This window comes from Gadus macrocephalus, chromosome 9 (assembly GCF_031168955.1).
Source record: "Gadus macrocephalus chromosome 9, ASM3116895v1".
In the NCBI taxonomy this organism is placed as follows: Eukaryota; Metazoa; Chordata; class Actinopteri; order Gadiformes; family Gadidae; genus Gadus; species Gadus macrocephalus.
Window position 1 is genome coordinate 23,356,227 of NC_082390.1, and position 15,640 is coordinate 23,371,866.

General features: G+C 39.0%; 2 long non-coding RNA genes across 2 annotated transcripts; both read right to left on the bottom strand.

Moving 5' to 3' along the window:
* Positions 1-1,125: 1,125 nt before the first annotated feature.
* LOC132463921 (uncharacterized) lies at positions 1,126-2,638 on the bottom strand. Its single transcript, XR_009527143.1, has 2 exons — positions 2,089-2,638; positions 1,126-1,997 (listed from the first exon to the last, which is right to left on the bottom strand). It is a non-coding gene; the product is annotated as an uncharacterized LOC132463921 (long non-coding RNA).
* Positions 2,639-4,982: 2,344 nt separating this feature from the next.
* Positions 4,983-5,538, bottom strand: LOC132464900 (uncharacterized). Its single transcript, XR_009527390.1, has 2 exons — positions 5,388-5,538; positions 4,983-5,201 (listed from the first exon to the last, which is right to left on the bottom strand). It is a non-coding gene; the product is annotated as an uncharacterized LOC132464900 (long non-coding RNA).
* Positions 5,539-15,640: the final 10,102 nt, after the last annotated feature.

Here is a 15,640-nt window from a genome sequence, read left to right on the forward strand (position 1 = left end):
GCGGTAGTGTACTGGGAGCCAGTGAAGTTGGATGAGGACAGGGGTGATGTGGTCAGATGATTTGGTGCGGGTGATGATCCGGGCGGCTGAGTTCTGAATGATCTGCAGTCTGTTGATGAGTTTGGTGGGGAGTCCGGTGAGGAGGGCGTTGCAGTAGTCTATGCGTGATGTGACAAATGAGTGAACTAGGATTTCAGTGCTGGATTGGGTCAGTGATGGGCGGAGTCTGGCGATGTTGCGGAGGTGGAAGAATGCAGTCCGGGTGATGTTGTGAATATGGGGTGCGAATGAGAGGGTGTTGTCCAGGATGACGCAGAGGCTCTTGACTTTGGAACTACCACTGGTTTCTCCCACACCCAGCCCCCAGAAGACACGCGCTTCAAGGCGTTATGGCTGCACCCAACGTGGGAGGGAGACACGCAGAGAGAGAGAGAAGTAACATTCCACCCTTATCTGTTGACTAGCGCCAAACAGCACCCTGTACTGAGGAGGGAGATAGAGAGTGTGGGAGAGAGTCACAGGGAGACACGCAGTGGATATTCACATTATGACTAATTTGTTTTTCTTTAAGTTTAGTTTTTGTTCAGTTTTTTGTCTTCCTAGGACAACAGTTATCATTCAGGATGATGAACATCAAAGTTCATGAGGAGGTTATAGGGACAATAACGTTGATACGTTAATAGGACAACAATGATGATAATCTAATTTAATTGGACTAAAGAAGGTGTTGCTATTAACTAAGTGATTATTATTATTTTCACACAGGACAGAATAATTGAATAAATATGGATATGATAAAGATGAGAATAATAATTAAAAAAATATCACGGTTTCACGGAGGCGCTCGGTCCGGCTCGGCTCAGTCTTAATCCGGTCCGACCCAGGTCACTCTGTTAAGTCCCTTCACAACAGTTTACTTTAATACGAATTCAGACCTATACGAAATAATGATGTATCTTTTTGCCTTGTGAATTTAACAAAACCTCTGCCTTGTCACCCCCTATACACGTCAGTCACAATCAACCATTGCTTGTAATATGCGCCACTTACCGTGAGGGGGTCAGCTGGGAGGGCTCATCTGCTTTGCCTGTGTCAAGGGGTCGACAGGGAAAAGGACTCGAACGATTGAGTTTACCTACTACAAATGTAGTCAGGTAGATTTATTCTTAGGTCCAATAAACACAATAACTTTTACAACTGAGTATAGATTTGAAAAGAAAAGATAGTAAAAGAAGAAGAAAATAGATGAAGAATGGCCTATTAAAAGTACCAACGTTTCTCTCGGGTGGATTCCAAGGTTGGGTTTCTGAGTCTAGGTACCAACGTTTCTCTCGGGTGGAGCCAAGGTTGGGTTTCTAAGTCTAGGTACCAACGTTTCTCTCGGGTGGAGCCCAAGGTTGGGTTTCTAAGTCTAGGTACCAACGTTTATCTCGGGTGGAGCCAAGGTTGGGTTTCTAAGTCTAAGTTCAACAACGTTTCCCAAGTGGAGCCCAGGTTTTAACGTTGACGCAACTCTCGTGCCTCAGTACACCGCATGACCCCGAGAGTTGCCTTTATTTAATCACGCTTGAGACTAAGCTAGTGCTAAAGAAGATTCCTATTAAAAGTACCAACTTTCTCTTAAGAGGCTCTTGAGGCTGGATTTCTAAGTACCAACGTCCTCTCGGGTGGAGCCCAAGGTTGGATTTCTAAAACTGAGTTACCGACTTTCTCTCCGGTGGAGCCCGAGGTTGGATTTCTAAAACTAAACTAAAAAGAAAATAGAGTCTGAACCGAGCGCTACGGTGTCAGAGTCCCTAAGATGAAAATCTATTGCTATGAAGGCCACAGTTTTTTGGAAGCAGAAGAGCAGGGCAGAGCAGAGCACACGACACCACACCGACAGCAGAAGAACCAAAAAGACCAAGTGACGACTAACGACTCAGCTTTTTCTGCAGATTTCCCTGTTTTACTCTCCTGATAACAAAAGATCCTTTGATAAACGTTCCAGAGTTTCCCTTATTTTGCCCGGGGGCAACACAAGAAGCTTGAAGTTGTGCACATGCTCTCATGTGCCGAGTGTTCATACATCATGGGGTCTAAAGGGACACATGTTCTTTGTATTCCTCCAATGTTTCTCCACAAGGAGATATGTTTAAGCATTCAATTCACTACATAAAAAGGGTATATAATGTGACCAGTTGGCTCTATGGTAAGACATTTTAAGGCACACAATTTTAACACAAAAGAATATCTAAAGTAAGCAACTTACTTTCTCATAAGATATAAGAGGTACGCAAGTAGTTATAAAGAAACCAATTTTCTTTATCATAAGATATATGTAAGTACATAAGAAGTTATAAAGAAACCAATTTTCTTTATCATAAGATATATGTAAGTACACAAGAAGTTATAGGGTAACCAATTTACCTTATCTTAGGATATATGTTAGCACACAAGAAGTTATAAGGTAACCAATTTACCTTATCATAGGATATATGTAAGCACACAAGAAATTATAAAGCAAGCAATTCACTTTATCGTAAGATACATGTAAGCACACCTATATATATGGTGACCTTGTTGACAGCATGGTGTCACAGCATGATTTAGGAGAGATTCTGGAACGGCTAGGTGCATCAATATAGTGAGTCCTATCGGGACACACGTCAACATTTATACATTTTATGCATTTTCTATTTGCTTGAAGGATGGTAATCTGAGATGACCAAGGAGGGAATTGTAACATAATTCACACATTCATACCAACAGGCTACATATGTCCTTGGCGACTAGAGAGGTCTCGTTCCCATCCTAGGGAGGGATCCGGCTCCTAGGGAGGCGTCCGGCCCGTACAAGAAGCCATTCATTCACATATCAATTCTACAGAATTCTACGAGCGGCCCAGGTGTTCGACGAACTCAGAAGTTCAGGGCCACGAAACAAGTTGCAATGCCAACACATAGCCACAAGGGAGCAGCATAGAGACACATACAACATCCAGAGAGGCGGGAGTTCAGCACCATGCTTAGCCAATCAGAGCACATAACTAAGTCCACGCCTGCCCAGTATTAAAGTTACAACCCATAGCCCAGAGGGCTAGAACGCTCCAGGTAAAGCATCCTTTGGAATGCCCAACTAAGTGTATCTCCACATGTGCATGTACAATTCCCCTCCTTTTGCTTCATGTATGCGAGTCCAAACCTTTGCTAAATAAAGTGAATTAAAGCGATCCTGACTCGGCAGACTTTTTCCAAAAGAACACGGCACAACCAGACGGAGGCACCAACAACTCTTTCACCTAAATGTTCCTAAACTAAGCTATGTCCGATTTTAGTCGATAGACAACAGGTTCTGTTACCTTTTTAGTGGCGCCTGTGAAGAGTTGTTGGGCGTCCCGGTGGCCGCGTGTCTCCAAGCCTCGGACCCCGGTACTTTCCAAGAACGTCAGGGTCACCAAATTGCTGAGTTCTTCGAAGAAAGTAGTCCAATCCGGATCGCTTTTAACTCATTATTTGACAAAGTATTTCGGTATGGTAACTACGAAGCAAAAGGAGGGGAATTGTATTGAACACGTGCTGAGCGACTCCCAGCTGGTCAATACCTCTAACCCGCAAAGTTGGAATACCGGGAGTTTCTTTCTTTGTTTTGCTTCCGGACCTGTTTAAATACCTAGTTGGGCGTGGCCGATGTGACGTATTAGCCTCGGCTTCCTCACCTGTCTAAAGGTGCTGCCTTCTGTGGATGGAGTAGCTATTGCAGCCTTCAGTAAGGTCCTGCTCCCCTTGTGGCTACGTACAGTATTTATGGCTTATATGTTCGGTCCTGCTTCCTAGTGGCTATGTGAGGGCAGCTTATGTTCTTAAAATACGTAACAACTCCTGAGCCAGTTCTGGGTGTTTTTTGTCCAGAGATAACATGTCCCTGAGATGGAAAGCCAGCGGGCATAGTTTGTGTTGTTGTTGGCAAAGAAGTATGGAATCAGCTCACTCAGTACCTCACAGTAAAGACTAAAAGTACCCTCACGGAATGACCTAATGAGCAAGAAGATCACCAGTTCCATGGAAAGAATCAAGTGCCAGTTTTGAAACTGTGGACTTTCTTCTTTGCCTCTTTCAAACCACTCTTCAAAGCCCAACCTTTCTTCACTGTTATCTGCCCTGTCTTGGCAGTGATCAGTGTATGCTGCTTTCAAGAGCTTGTAGAGACAAACAACATCCTGTTACCTGATGCATTTGACGTGTTCTGGTGACACTGGCAAATGACAGAAGTGACTCTGCAGTGCCAGACGAAACCACTGCAGCTTCAACTAAGGCACCTATCCATCCACTACCCTGAAGAAGGGTGCCAATGGACTTGAGTGCTAACATTTCAATACGTGAACGTGCTGAGCGACTCCTAGCTGATCAAAACTCTAACCCTCGAGTCTGAGCTACCTGAAAATTCTCCCCGTCCTACCTCTCTGTAGACTAAGTCAAAAACACATTGTTGGTCAAAAAATGATTCTTACGCTCTGAAAAGCATTTTGCGCTCATAAAAACAAGAAATGTTGATGTCTCTGTCAATTTCAATGCAAACGTGTTACTAAGTTTACCAATGGGTTGAAGGGCCAAACTCCACCATTTGGAAGTGATCAAAAAGTGATTCTAACGCTCTGAAAAGCATTTTGCGCTCATAAAAACAAGAAATGTTGGTATCTCTGTCAATTTCAATGCAAACGTGTTACTAAGCTCGCCAAAGGGTTATAGGGCCATACTCCACCATTTGGAAGTAGTTTAGAGCAAAATCAACAATGTAAGGTCGAAAACACATTGTTGGTCAAAAAGTGATTCTTACGCTCTGAAAAGCATTTTGCGCACATAAAAACAAGAAATGTTGATATCTCTGTCAATTTCAATGCAAACGTGTTACTAAGTTTACCAATGGGTTGAAGGGCCAAACTCCACCATTTGGAAGTGACCAAAAAGTGATTCTAACGCTCTGAAAAGCATTTTGCGCTCATAAAAACAAGAAATGTTGATATCTCTGTCAATTTCAATGCAAACGTGTTACTAAGTTTACCAATGGGTTGAAAGGCCAAACTCCACCATTTGGAAGTGATCAAAAAGTGATTCTAACGCTCTGAAAAGCATTTTGCGCACATAAAAACAAGAAATGTTGATATCTCTGTCAATTTCAATGCAAACGTGTTACTAAGCTCACCAAAGGGTTATAGGGCCATACTCCACCATTTGGAAGTAGTTTTGAGCAAAATCAACAATGTAAGGTCGAAAACACATTGTTGGTCAAAAAGTGATTCTTACGCTCTGCAAAGCATTTTGCGCACATAAAAACAAGAAATGTTGATATCTCTGTCAATTTCAATGCAAACGTGTTACTAAGCTTACCAAAGGGTTGAAGGGCCAAACTCCACCATTTGGAAGTGATCAAAAAGTGATTCTAACGCTCTGAAAAGCGTTTTGCGCTCATAAAAACAAGAAATGTTGATATCTCTGTCAATTTCAGTTCAAACGTGTTACTAAGCTTACTAAAGGGTTATTGGGCCATACTAAACCATTTGGAAGTGGAATACATTCGTTTTGAGTGAAATCAACAATGTGAGGTCAAAAACACGTTGTTGGTCGAAAAGTGATTCTGGCGCTCTGAAAAGCATTTTAAAGGCATAAAAACAAGAAACGTTGATATCTCTGTCAATTTCAATGCAAACGTGTTACTAAGCTCAGCAATGGGTTATAGGGCCATACTCCACCATTTGGAAGTAGTTTTGAGCAAAATCAACCATGTAAAGTCAAAGACACGTTGTTGGTCAAAAAGTGATTCTGGCGCTCTGAAAAGCATTTTGCAGGCATAAAAACAAGAAACGTTGATATCTGTGTCAATTTCAGTTCAAACGTGTTACTAAGCTTACTAAAGGGTTATTGGGCCATACTAAACCATTTGGAAGTGGAATACATTCGTTTTGAGTGAAATCAACAATGTGAGGTCAAAAACACGTTGTTGGTCGAAAAGTGATTCTGGCGCTCTGAAAAGCATTTTAAAGGCATAAAAACAAGAAACGTTGATATCTCTGTCAATTTCAATGCAAACGTGTTACTAAGCTCAGCAATGGATTATAGGGCCATACTCCACCATTTGGAAGTAGTTTTGAGTAAAATCAACCATGTAAAGTCAAAAACACATTGTCTGTGAAAAAGTGATTCTGGCGCTCTGAAAAGCATTTTGCGGGCATAAAAACAAGAAACGTTGATATCTCTGTCAATTTCAGTTCAAACGTGTTACTAAGCTTACTAAAGGGTTATTGGGCCATACTAAACCATTTGGAAGTGGAATACATTCGTTTTGAGTGAAATCAACAATGTGAGGTCAAAAACACGTTGTTGGTCGAAAAGTGATTCTGGCGCTCTGAAAAGCATTTTAAAGGCATAAAAACAAGAAACGTTGATATCTCTGTCAATTTCAATGCAAACGTGTTACTAAGCTCAGCAATGGGTTATAGGGCCATACTCCACCATTTGGAAGTAGTTTTGAGCAAAATCAACCATGTAAAGTCAAAGACACGTTGTTGGTCAAAAAGTGATTCTGGCGCTCTGAAAAGCATTTTGCAGGCATAAAAACAAGAAACGTTGATATCTGTGTCAATTTCAGTTCAAACGTGTTACTAAGCTTACTAAAGGGTTATTGGGCCATACTAAACCATTTGGAAGTGGAATACATTCGTTTTGAGTGAAATCAACAATGTGAGGTCAAAAACACGTTGTTGGTCGAAAAGTGATTCTGGCGCTCTGAAAAGCATTTTAAAGGCATAAAAACAAGAAACGTTGATATCTCTGTCAATTTCAATGCAAACGTGTTACTAAGCTCAGCAATGGATTATAGGGCCATACTCCACCATTTGGAAGTAGTTTTGAGTAAAATCAACCATGTAAAGTCAAAAACACATTGTCTGTGAAAAAGTGATTCTGGCGCTCTGAAAAGCATTTTGCGGGCATAAAAACAAGAAACGTTGATATCTCTGTCAATTTCAGTTCAAACGTGTTACTAAGCTTACTAAAGGGTTATTGGGCCATACTAAACCATTTGGAAGTGGAATACATTCGTTTTGAGTGAAATCAACAATGTGAGGTCAAAAACACGTTGTTGGTCGAAAAGTGATTCTGGCGCTCTGAAAAGCATTTTAAAGGCATAAAAACAAGAAACGTTGATATCTCTGTCAATTTCAATGCAAACGTGTTACTAAGCTCAGCAATGGGTTATAGGGCCATACTCCACCATTTGGAAGTAGATTTGAGCAAAATCAACCATGTAAAGTCAAAGACACGTTGTTGGTCAAAAAGTGATTCTGGCGCTCTGAAAAGCATTTTGCAGGCATAAAAACAAGAAACGTTGATATCTCTGTCAATTTCAATGCAAACGTGTTACTAAGCTCAGCAATGGATTATAGGGCCATACTCCACCATTTGGAAGTAGTTTTGAGCAAAATCAACCATGTAAAGTCAAAAACACATTGTCTGTCAAAAAGTGATTCTGGCGCTCTGAAAAGCATTTTGCGGGCATAAAAACAAGAAACGTTGATATCTGTGTCAATTTCAGTTCAAACGTGTTACTAAGCTTACTAAAGGGTTATTGGGCCATACTAAACCATTTGGAAGTGGAATACATTCGTTTTGAGTGAAATCAACAATGTGAGGTCAAAAACACGTTGTTGGTCGAAAAGTGATTCTGGCGCTCTGAAAAGCATTTTAAAGGCATAAAAACAAGAAACGTTGATATCTCTGTCAATTTCAATGCAAACGTGTTACTAAGCTCAGCAATGGATTATAGGGCCATACTCCACCATTTGGAAGTAGTTTTGAGTAAAATCAACCATGTAAAGTCAAAAACACATTGTCTGTGAAAAAGTGATTCTGGCGCTCTGAAAAGCATTTTGCGGGCATAAAAACAAGAAACGTTGATATCTCTGTCAATTTCAGTTCAAACGTGTTACTAAGCTTACTAAAGGGTTATTGGGCCATACTAAACCATTTGGAAGTGGAATACATTCGTTTTGAGTGAAATCAACAATGTGAGGTCAAAAACACGTTGTTGGTCGAAAAGTGATTCTGGCGCTCTGAAAAGCATTTTAAAGGCATAAAAACAAGAAACGTTGATATCTCTGTCAATTTCAATGCAAACGTGTTACTAAGCTCAGCAATGGGTTATAGGGCCATACTCCACTATTTGGAAGTAGTTTTGAGTAAAATCAACCATGTAAAGTCAAAAACACATTGTCTGTCAAAAAGTGATTCTGGCGCTCTGAAAAGCATTTTGCGGGCATAAAAACAAGAAACGTTGATATCTGTGTCAATTTCAGTTCAAACGTGTTACTAAGCTTACTAAAGGGTTATTGGGCCATACTAAACCATTTGGAAGTGGAATACATTCGTTTTGAGTGAAATCAACAATGTGAGGTCAAAAACACGTTGTTGGTCGAAAAGTGATTCTGGCGCTCTGAAAAGCATTTTAAAGGCATAAAAACAAGAAACGTTGATATCTCTGTCAATTTCAATGCAAACGTGTTACTAAGCTCAGCAATGGATTATAGGGCCATACTCCACCATTTGGAAGTAGTTTTGAGTAAAATCAACCATGTAAAGTCAAAAACACATTGTCTGTGAAAAAGTGATTCTGGCGCTCTGAAAAGCATTTTGCGGGCATAAAAACAAGAAACGTTGATATCTCTGTCAATTTCAGTTCAAACGTGTTACTAAGCTTACTAAAGGGTTATTGGGCCATACTAAACCATTTGGAAGTGGAATACATTCGTTTTGAGTGAAATCAACAATGTGAGGTCAAAAACACGTTGTTGGTCGAAAAGTGATTCTGGCGCTCTGAAAAGCATTTTAAAGGCATAAAAACAAGAAACGTTGATATCTCTGTCAATTTCAATGCAAACGTGTTACTAAGCTCAGCAATGGGTTATAGGGCCATACTCCACTATTTGGAAGTAGTTTTGAGTAAAATCAACCATGTAAAGTCAAAAACACATTGTCTGTCAAAAAGTGATTCTGGCGCTCTGAAAAGCATTTTGCGGGCATAAAAACAAGAAACGTTGATATCTGTGTCAATTTCAGTTCAAACGTGTTACTAAGCTTACTAAAGGGTTATTGGGCCATACTAAACCATTTGGAAGTGGAATACATTCGTTTTGAGTGAAATCAACAATGTGAGGTCAAAAACACGTTGTTGGTCGAAAAGTGATTCTGGCGCTCTGAAAAGCATTTTAAAGGCATAAAAACAAGAAACGTTGATATCTCTGTCAATTTCAATGCAAACGTGTTACTAAGCTCAGCAATGGATTATAGGGCCATACTCCACCATTTGGAAGTAGTTTTGAGTAAAATCAACCATGTAAAGTCAAAAACACATTGTCTGTGAAAAAGTGATTCTGGCGCTCTGAAAAGCATTTTGCGGGCATAAAAACAAGAAACGTTGATATCTCTGTCAATTTCAGTTCAAACGTGTTACTAAGCTTACTAAAGGGTTATTGGGCCATACTAAACCATTTGGAAGTGGAATACATTCGTTTTGAGTGAAATCAACAATGTGAGGTCAAAAACACGTTGTTGGTCGAAAAGTGATTCTGGCGCTCTGAAAAGCATTTTAAAGGCATAAAAACAAGAAACGTTGATATCTCTGTCAATTTCAATGCAAACGTGTTACTAAGCTCAGCAATGGATTATAGGGCCATACTCCACCATTTGGAAGTAGTTTTGAGTAAAATCAACCATGTAAAGTCAAAAACACATTGTCTGTGAAAAAGTGATTCTGGCGCTCTGAAAAGCATTTTGCGGGCATAAAAACAAGAAACGTTGATATCTCTGTCAATTTCAGTTCAAACGTGTTACTAAGCTTACTAAAGGGTTATTGGGCCATACTAAACCATTTGGAAGTGGAATACATTCGTTTTGAGTGAAATCAACAATGTGAGGTCAAAAACACGTTGTTGGTCGAAAAGTGATTCTGGCGCTCTGAAAAGCATTTTAAAGGCATAAAAACAAGAAACGTTGATATCTCTGTCAATTTCAATGCAAACGTGTTACTAAGCTCAGCAATGGATTATAGGGCCATACTCCACCATTTGGAAGTAGTTTTGAGTAAAATCAACCATGTAAAGTCAAAAACACATTGTCTGTGAAAAAGTGATTCTGGCGCTCTGAAAAGCATTTTGCGGGCATAAAAACAAGAAACGTTGATATCTCTGTCAATTTCAGTTCAAACGTGTTACTAAGCTTACTAAAGGGTTATTGGGCCATACTAAACCATTTGGAAGTGGAATACATTCGTTTTGAGTGAAATCAACAATGTGAGGTCAAAAACACGTTGTTGGTCGAAAAGTGATTCTGGCGCTCTGAAAAGCATTTTAAAGGCATAAAAACAAGAAACGTTGATATCTCTGTCAATTTCAATGCAAACGTGTTACTAAGCTCAGCAATGGATTATAGGGCCATACTCCACCATTTGGAAGTAGTTTTGAGTAAAATCAACCATGTAAAGTCAAAAACACATTGTCTGTGAAAAAGTGATTCTGGCGCTCTGAAAAGCATTTTGCGGGCATAAAAACAAGAAACGTTGATATCTCTGTCAATTTCAGTTCAAACGTGTTACTAAGCTTACTAAAGGGTTATTGGGCCATACTAAACCATTTGGAAGTGGAATACATTCGTTTTGAGTGAAATCAACAATGTGAGGTCAAAAACACGTTGTTGGTCGAAAAGTGATTCTGGCGCTCTGAAAAGCATTTTAAAGGCATAAAAACAAGAAACGTTGATATCTCTGTCAATTTCAATGCAAACGTGTTACTAAGCTCAGCAATGGATTATAGGGCCATACTCCACCATTTGGAAGTAGTTTTGAGTAAAATCAACCATGTAAAGTCAAAAACACATTGTCTGTGAAAAAGTGATTCTGGCGCTCTGAAAAGCATTTTGCGGGCATAAAAACAAGAAACGTTGATATCTCTGTCAATTTCAGTTCAAACGTGTTACTAAGCTTACTAAAGGGTTATTGGGCCATACTAAACCATTTGGAAGTGGAATACATTCGTTTTGAGTGAAATCAACAATGTGAGGTCAAAAACACGTTGTTGGTCGAAAAGTGATTCTGGCGCTCTGAAAAGCATTTTAAAGGCATAAAAACAAGAAACGTTGATATCTCTGTCAATTTCAATGCAAACGTGTTACTAAGCTCAGCAATGGGTTATAGGGCCATACTCCACCATTTGGAAGTAGTTTTGAGCAAAATCAACCATGTAAAGTCAAAGACACGTTGTTGGTCAAAAAGTGATTCTGGCGCTCTGAAAAGCATTTTGCAGGCATAAAAACAAGAAACGTTGATATCTGTGTCAATTTCAGTTCAAACGTGTTACTAAGCTTACTAAAGGGTTATTGGGCCATACTAAACCATTTGGAAGTGGAATACATTCGTTTTGAGTGAAATCAACAATGTGAGGTCAAAAACACGTTGTTGGTCGAAAAGTGATTCTGGCGCTCTGAAAAGCATTTTAAAGGCATAAAAACAAGAAACGTTGATATCTCTGTCAATTTCAATGCAAACGTGTTACTAAGCTCAGCAATGGATTATAGGGCCATACTCCACCATTTGGAAGTAGTTTTGAGTAAAATCAACCATGTAAAGTCAAAAACACATTGTCTGTGAAAAAGTGATTCTGGCGCTCTGAAAAGCATTTTGCGGGCATAAAAACAAGAAACGTTGATATCTCTGTCAATTTCAGTTCAAACGTGTTACTAAGCTTACTAAAGGGTTATTGGGCCATACTAAACCATTTGGAAGTGGAATACATTCGTTTTGAGTGAAATCAACAATGTGAGGTCAAAAACACGTTGTTGGTCGAAAAGTGATTCTGGCGCTCTGAAAAGCATTTTAAAGGCATAAAAACAAGAAACGTTGATATCTCTGTCAATTTCAATGCAAACGTGTTACTAAGCTCAGCAATGGGTTATAGGGCCATACTCCACCATTTGGAAGTAGATTTGAGCAAAATCAACCATGTAAAGTCAAAGACACGTTGTTGGTCAAAAAGTGATTCTGGCGCTCTGAAAAGCATTTTGCAGGCATAAAAACAAGAAACGTTGATATCTCTGTCAATTTCAATGCAAACGTGTTACTAAGCTCAGCAATGGATTATAGGGCCATACTCCACCATTTGGAAGTAGTTTTGAGCAAAATCAACCATGTAAAGTCAAAAACACATTGTCTGTCAAAAAGTGATTCTGGCGCTCTGAAAAGCATTTTGCGGGCATAAAAACAAGAAACGTTGATATCTGTGTCAATTTCAGTTCAAACGTGTTACTAAGCTTACTAAAGGGTTATTGGGCCATACTAAACCATTTGGAAGTGGAATACATTCGTTTTGAGTGAAATCAACAATGTGAGGTCAAAAACACGTTGTTGGTCGAAAAGTGATTCTGGCGCTCTGAAAAGCATTTTAAAGGCATAAAAACAAGAAACGTTGATATCTCTGTCAATTTCAATGCAAACGTGTTACTAAGCTCAGCAATGGATTATAGGGCCATACTCCACCATTTGGAAGTAGTTTTGAGTAAAATCAACCATGTAAAGTCAAAAACACATTGTCTGTGAAAAAGTGATTCTGGCGCTCTGAAAAGCATTTTGCGGGCATAAAAACAAGAAACGTTGATATCTCTGTCAATTTCAGTTCAAACGTGTTACTAAGCTTACTAAAGGGTTATTGGGCCATACTAAACCATTTGGAAGTGGAATACATTCGTTTTGAGTGAAATCAACAATGTGAGGTCAAAAACACGTTGTTGGTCGAAAAGTGATTCTGGCGCTCTGAAAAGCATTTTAAAGGCATAAAAACAAGAAACGTTGATATCTCTGTCAATTTCAATGCAAACGTGTTACTAAGCTCAGCAATGGGTTATAGGGCCATACTCCACTATTTGGAAGTAGTTTTGAGTAAAATCAACCATGTAAAGTCAAAAACACATTGTCTGTCAAAAAGTGATTCTGGCGCTCTGAAAAGCATTTTGCGGGCATAAAAACAAGAAACGTTGATATCTGTGTCAATTTCAGTTCAAACGTGTTACTAAGCTTACTAAAGGGTTATTGGGCCATACTAAACCATTTGGAAGTGGAATACATTCGTTTTGAGTGAAATCAACAATGTGAGGTCAAAAACACGTTGTTGGTCGAAAAGTGATTCTGGCGCTCTGAAAAGCATTTTAAAGGCATAAAAACAAGAAACGTTGATATCTCTGTCAATTTCAATGCAAACGTGTTACTAAGCTCAGCAATGGATTATAGGGCCATACTCCACCATTTGGAAGTAGTTTTGAGTAAAATCAACCATGTAAAGTCAAAAACACATTGTCTGTGAAAAAGTGATTCTGGCGCTCTGAAAAGCATTTTGCGGGCATAAAAACAAGAAACGTTGATATCTCTGTCAATTTCAGTTCAAACGTGTTACTAAGCTTACTAAAGGGTTATTGGGCCATACTAAACCATTTGGAAGTGGAATACATTCGTTTTGAGTGAAATCAACAATGTGAGGTCAAAAACACGTTGTTGGTCGAAAAGTGATTCTGGCGCTCTGAAAAGCATTTTAAAGGCATAAAAACAAGAAACGTTGATATCTCTGTCAATTTCAATGCAAACGTGTTACTAAGCTCAGCAATGGGTTATAGGGCCATACTCCACTATTTGGAAGTAGTTTTGAGTAAAATCAACCATGTAAAGTCAAAAACACATTGTCTGTCAAAAAGTGATTCTGGCGCTCTGAAAAGCATTTTGCGGGCATAAAAACAAGAAACGTTGATATCTGTGTCAATTTCAGTTCAAACGTGTTACTAAGCTTACTAAAGGGTTATTGGGCCATACTAAACCATTTGGAAGTGGAATACATTCGTTTTGAGTGAAATCAACAATGTGAGGTCAAAAACACGTTGTTGGTCGAAAAGTGATTCTGGCGCTCTGAAAAGCATTTTAAAGGCATAAAAACAAGAAACGTTGATATCTCTGTCAATTTCAATGCAAACGTGTTACTAAGCTCAGCAATGGATTATAGGGCCATACTCCACCATTTGGAAGTAGTTTTGAGTAAAATCAACCATGTAAAGTCAAAAACACATTGTCTGTGAAAAAGTGATTCTGGCGCTCTGAAAAGCATTTTGCGGGCATAAAAACAAGAAACGTTGATATCTCTGTCAATTTCAGTTCAAACGTGTTACTAAGCTTACTAAAGGGTTATTGGGCCATACTAAACCATTTGGAAGTGGAATACATTCGTTTTGAGTGAAATCAACAATGTGAGGTCAAAAACACGTTGTTGGTCGAAAAGTGATTCTGGCGCTCTGAAAAGCATTTTAAAGGCATAAAAACAAGAAACGTTGATATCTCTGTCAATTTCAATGCAAACGTGTTACTAAGCTCAGCAATGGATTATAGGGCCATACTCCACCATTTGGAAGTAGTTTTGAGTAAAATCAACCATGTAAAGTCAAAAACACATTGTCTGTGAAAAAGTGATTCTGGCGCTCTGAAAAGCATTTTGCGGGCATAAAAACAAGAAACGTTGATATCTCTGTCAATTTCAGTTCAAACGTGTTACTAAGCTTACTAAAGGGTTATTGGGCCATACTAAACCATTTGGAAGTGGAATACATTCGTTTTGAGTGAAATCAACAATGTGAGGTCAAAAACACGTTGTTGGTCGAAAAGTGATTCTGGCGCTCTGAAAAGCATTTTAAAGGCATAAAAACAAGAAACGTTGATATCTCTGTCAATTTCAATGCAAACGTGTTACTAAGCTCAGCAATGGATTATAGGGCCATACTCCACCATTTGGAAGTAGTTTTGAGTAAAATCAACCATGTAAAGTCAAAAACACATTGTCTGTGAAAAAGTGATTCTGGCGCTCTGAAAAGCATTTTGCGGGCATAAAAACAAGAAACGTTGATATCTCTGTCAATTTCAGTTCAAACGTGTTACTAAGCTTACTAAAGGGTTATTGGGCCATACTAAACCATTTGGAAGTGGAATACATTCGTTTTGAGTGAAATCAACAATGTGAGGTCAAAAACACGTTGTTGGTCGAAAAGTGATTCTGGCGCTCTGAAAAGCATTTTAAAGGCATAAAAACAAGAAACGTTGATATCTCTGTCAATTTCAATGCAAACGTGTTACTAAGCTCAGCAATGGATTATAGGGCCATACTCCACCATTTGGAAGTAGTTTTGAGTAAAATCAACCATGTAAAGTCAAAAACACATTGTCTGTGAAAAAGTGATTCTGGCGCTCTGAAAAGCATTTTGCGGGCATAAAAACAAGAAACGTTGATATCTCTGTCAATTTCAGTTCAAACGTGTTACTAAGCTTACTAAAGGGTTATTGGGCCATACTAAACCATTTGGAAGTGGAATACATTCGTTTTGAGTGAAATCAACAATGTGAGGTCAAAAACACGTTGTTGGTCGAAAAGTGATTCTGGCGCTCTGAAAAGCATTTTAAAGGCATAAAAACAAGAAACGTTGATATCTCTGTCAATTTCAATGCAAACGTGTTACTAAGCTCAGCAATGGATTATAGGGCCATACTCCACCATTTGGAAGTAGTTTTGAGTAAAATCAACCATGTAAAGTCA